This window comes from Eumetopias jubatus, unplaced genomic scaffold, assembly GCF_037043125.1.
Source record: "Eumetopias jubatus isolate StellerSeaLion01/CBP00866 unplaced genomic scaffold, mEumJub1_p1.0 scaffold_3, whole genome shotgun sequence".
NCBI classification, from domain to species: domain Eukaryota; kingdom Metazoa; phylum Chordata; class Mammalia; order Carnivora; family Otariidae; genus Eumetopias; species Eumetopias jubatus.
In genome coordinates this window covers 8,997,271-9,001,972 of record NW_028274809.1, presented here as the reverse complement: position 1 = coordinate 9,001,972, position 4,702 = coordinate 8,997,271, and positions in this window count along the sequence as shown.

Genomic DNA, 4,702 nt, shown 5'->3' with positions numbered 1-4,702 from the left:
AGAGTTAGAGAGGGAGGAGAGAGAGAATCTCAAGCAGACTCCCCACTGAGCAGGGAGCCCAACACAGGGCTCGCTCCCATGACTCCAAGATCATGACCTGAGCCAAAACCAAGAGTTGGACGCTCAACCGACTGAGCCACCCAGGGGCCCCATCAAATCTTTTTTTTTAAACATGTATTTAAGTAAATCTCTACACCCAATATGGGGCTCAAACTCACAACCCCCAGATCAAGAGGTGCATGATCCCCCAACTGAGTCAGCCAGGTGCCCCCCAAATCAGCAAATCTTTAAAGACAGAAAGGAGATTAGTGGCTTCCAGGGACTAGGGGAAGGGGGACATGGGGAGTGACTGCTAGTGGGGATGGGGTCTCTTTTTGAGGTCATGAAAACATTCTATAAGTAGATAGTTGTCTTGTGAATATATAAAAACAAAAAAAACAAACAATGAATTGTATACCTTAAAAGGGTGAATATTATGGTATGTGAATTATATCACAATAAAAAAAATTCCACATAAAAATATATTTAACCTTCAATGAGAAATACAACTCTCACTGGACCAGGACTGTATTATTTGTCAACCAACAATGGGAGATGAATCAGAAAGGAGCTGGGCAAACATGGAAGGCCAGTTGAGTCTCTTCACAATATATCTAGATTCCTAACCCTCCTCATCATGTCGGCATTTCCATGACAGTAAGATCCATTCCCAGCTCCCCAACTCTGCTCTCCAGCCCCACCGGCTTTCTCTGAAATCTCCAGATTCACCCAGCCACACTCTCGATTCCTGGTCCAGGTCTGGTTCCTCTGTGTCTGGGGACATGAGCGTGAGCCTTTGATTCACGTTGCCTCCGCTGAGGTCACCAGCATCTCCAGAGCTCCGACAGGGTGCTGGGCCTAGCTTGATGCGTGACAGAGCAGGACCTCAGCAAATGTTTCTGGAGTGAATTGGAGTTAGGAAGAGCCTCGTTGAGGAGATGTCATCTAGACTGAGATCTTAAGGGCCCGTGGGATCTGTCAGCCAGGTGGGTGAGGGGAGAGTGCCCTTCGCAGGCCAACAGCATGTGCAAAGGCCCTGGAGAAAGAGGGCTGCTGCCGTGCTGAGGACTCAAGGGGAACTGAGGGGCTTGAAGACTCCTGAGCAAGAGGAGAGGAAGAAAACCTACAGCAGATGGGACTGGAGAGGCAGATCGGGATTAGACACCTTTCATTGCAAGCAGCTGCTCAAAACTGTTTAAATATCCAAGGGATTCGTTGGCTCTCAGCACTGCGAAGTCCCGGGTGCCCCGATTCTCAGCACTTCAGGGCTAGCTTGATCCAGCAGCTCAAAAATGGCATCCCATACCTGCTTTTTTGTCTTTCTTTCCCCACCATTCCATGTCAGCTTTCATCATGGTGGTAGCTTTCATCACGGTGGCAAAATGTCTTTTGCTGCAGTCAAGCAATGAACCTCATGGCTATACACCCTAGGGTCCAGAGGGAGCTAGAAAACATTTTTTTCCAGCAACCCCAGCCAAAAAATAAAAAGTCATCTCCATTGGCCTGGGATTGGAGACCCACCCTGTGGCCCAGTAATGGGATGATGCCGATCGGTGTGCGTCTGGGCCACCTGTCCCAGTCCCAGGTCCAGGTGGGTCAGCACTTGGGCCAGTGGGTACCCTCAAAAGTGAACAGGGAACTAAGACAACAGAGAAGGGTCATTGGAGACAACCACAGTAACTGAAAACTCAAATTATTTTCATTTATTAATCTATGTGGGGTATCATCCCTATTTTGAGGGATTGTAAAGAACCCAGAGGTTTAAATGTAACAGTAAAATGCTACCATCATCACTGGGGTGCTGTGGCTGGTGTGACCCCGGGCGGAATGCCCCCTGGGACTGTCTTCTCTTCAGTGAAAGGAAGGGCTAGGTCACCTGGCCATCAGAGCGGTGCTTCCTCCCACTCTCCAAGGTCCTGCTCTCCGAAGGGAGGTGCAGTGGCCTGATGTGGCCAGCAGGTGGCAGTGCCAAGGCACTCCTGGTTCTGGCCAAGCCCACGCGCCTTTCTTGGTAGAGACAGCGGCTGGCTTCTCCAGCCAGATCCTATAGCTGCTGTGCTTTTTTGGGAACCACGACTTTCCGGTGGCAGCAGGGCCAACGCCATGGGTATGTGACCCATACTTTGAAGGGCCCTGGGATTGGTTCAATGCTCTGCTGTTGCTGTCTTGAAACCTTAACAACTGTTGAACAGGAGTCCTGCCTTTTTCATTTTGCACTTGGCCCCATAATTATGGTGCTGGGTGGCAGAACTCATACTGCCTCGGGGATCCCCATCACTGCCATTTCTCAGAAATGTGCCGGGCCCTTCTCTTTGCTGGGCCTTTCCTCAGCCTTCCTGGGGCTCCTGATCATGCTTGTCTCCAGCAGCTCACTGTCTACTGGGAAGCCTAGAGGGGACGAGAACCCTACACGGGGAGGATGGGAACCCTATAGGGGGAAAAAGTAAATCCCTCTGGTGAGCTCATCCATGGCCTCGTGGTTGTTACAAGTGCTGGAAACCTTCTGGGTCTTATCTTACTTGACCCTTTGGAATTTGACACTCAATCCCTCTATTCCATAGGGTCTCAAGACCGGCCTCATTCTCCCCTGGACTGCCTCCTCACTGCTTCACAGCCATCAGTGTCCCCTGGGCTTCCTTCCATTTTTTTTTTTTTAAAGTCAACTACTGAGGTGTAAGTTACATACAGTAAAACTCAACCTTTTGGGGTATACAGTTCAATGAGCTTTAGTAAACATGTACAGTCATGGTATAATCCAGAAAGAATACTGCCAGCCCCCCAAAGTTTCCCTCATGCTCTTTTGTAGTCTGTCCCCCGTTACTCCCAGCCCCCATGACCCCTGATCCACTCTCTCTCTATGGTTTTGCCTTTCCAGAAGGTCACAGAAATGGAAGCATGCAGCAGGTAGCCTTTGGGGCCTGGCTGCTTTCACTTACCATCAGGCCACTCCCACTACTGAATCTTATTTTTGGTGTTCCAGGCACAGCCCTGGCTGAAAGCACCAGTCTCTGCTGATGACACCCAGCGCTTACCACTGAGAGTCCTCAGGGTTCCTCAAACCAGCTCTTCTGTCCTCAGTCTCTCTATTGGTCATCAAGCTAGAAGTCTGGGAGGCAGCCTTGACTTTGTCTGGCATCCCTCCATATCCAGAAGTCACCCTCCTCCATCCCCTCCCGCACTGCCTTGGTTCAGGCCCTCCCCACCCACACCCCTGCAGGAGTCTCCGGGCTGGTCTCCCTGCCTTCCCGCCCTGGCCCTGCCCCAGCCCAGTCTGCCAGTATTGACCCCCCAGCACTGCAAGTGCCTGGGGGGGGGGGCGCAGTTGGCCAAAGTGGCTTCTGCCTGTCTCTCCGGCCTCACCTCCCTCCGCCTCCCCTCCTCAGAGCCCTGCAGTGCCCCCAAACAGCCCGTGCTGTTTTTCCCGAGCCAGAGGCAAGACTATTGAACAACTTCACAAACACTGACCGTGAACTTGATGAAATGACACTGTTGCTGAGTAAGCGGCACACGAGTAAAATGGTTCAAAATGTCTACTGGTGATTTCCAAGAAACTGTTAAGTGTAAAAAGCAAAGTGCAAATGGGATCTAGAATAGGCTCCCTCTCATGTAAAGAAGGGGAGCCAGAGAATATACATGTGCAAAAAGAAATACAGTAGGAGTAAAGCGGACACTGAGATTGGTTACTGGGCGGATGACGGGGGTAAGAAGACCAGAGAACGGAAGGCGTGGGGAAGCCACACTTCTCTGGACACAGCTGTATAGTTCTGACTTGTAGAATCATGACTGTGTTTCATGCTTCTGAACACATTTTTTAATCCACAAGGAATTGGGGAAGAGGGGGAGTGGAAATGACCCGGCGAGGAATATAAACAGGAACAAATGACGCTAAGTGTACTACAAATGAATAATAACCCGAGGACACTGGGAGCACTCACCTAAGCAACTTTAGAAAAGAGTATTTTGACCATACACTCTAAGACTAAAGGAGAGGGTGCCTGGGTGGCTCAGTTGGTTAAGCGACTGCCTTCAGCTCAGGCCATGATCCTGGAGTCCCCGGATCAAGTCCCGCATCGGGCTCCCTGCTCAGCGAGGAGCCTGCTTCTCCCTCTAACCCTCCCTCCTCTCATGTACTCTCTCTCTCTCAAATAAATAAATAAATCTTGAAAAAAAAAGACTAAGGGAGAAAAACTGTACAATATTGTACTCTAAGTAGTAGGTTTATTTTTCAGAGAAGTGTGTGTTAGAAATTCAAAAAATACTGGGGTGCCCAGCTGGCTCAGTAGGGAGAGCATGCAATTCTTGATCTTGGGGTTATAAGTTTGAGCCCCACGTCGGGTACAGAGATTACTTAAAAATAAAATCTCTTAGCGGCATCTGGGTGGCTCAGTGGGTTAAGCATATGACTCTTGATTTTGGCTCCAGTCATGATCTCAGGGTCCTGGGATGGAGCCCCCTCGGGCTCTGCACTCTGAGCTCTGCTTGTGCCTCTCCCTCCCTTCTGCACCTCCCCCAATCTCTCTCATGTGTACTCTCTCTAATAGATAAATAAAATCTTGAAAAAATAAAATAAAATCTTTAAAAAAATAAATTCAGACAATACGCGTATTCTAGCATTAAAAAGGTAAATAAATATACTGGGATGAAAGCCAGATTTCTCACTCTC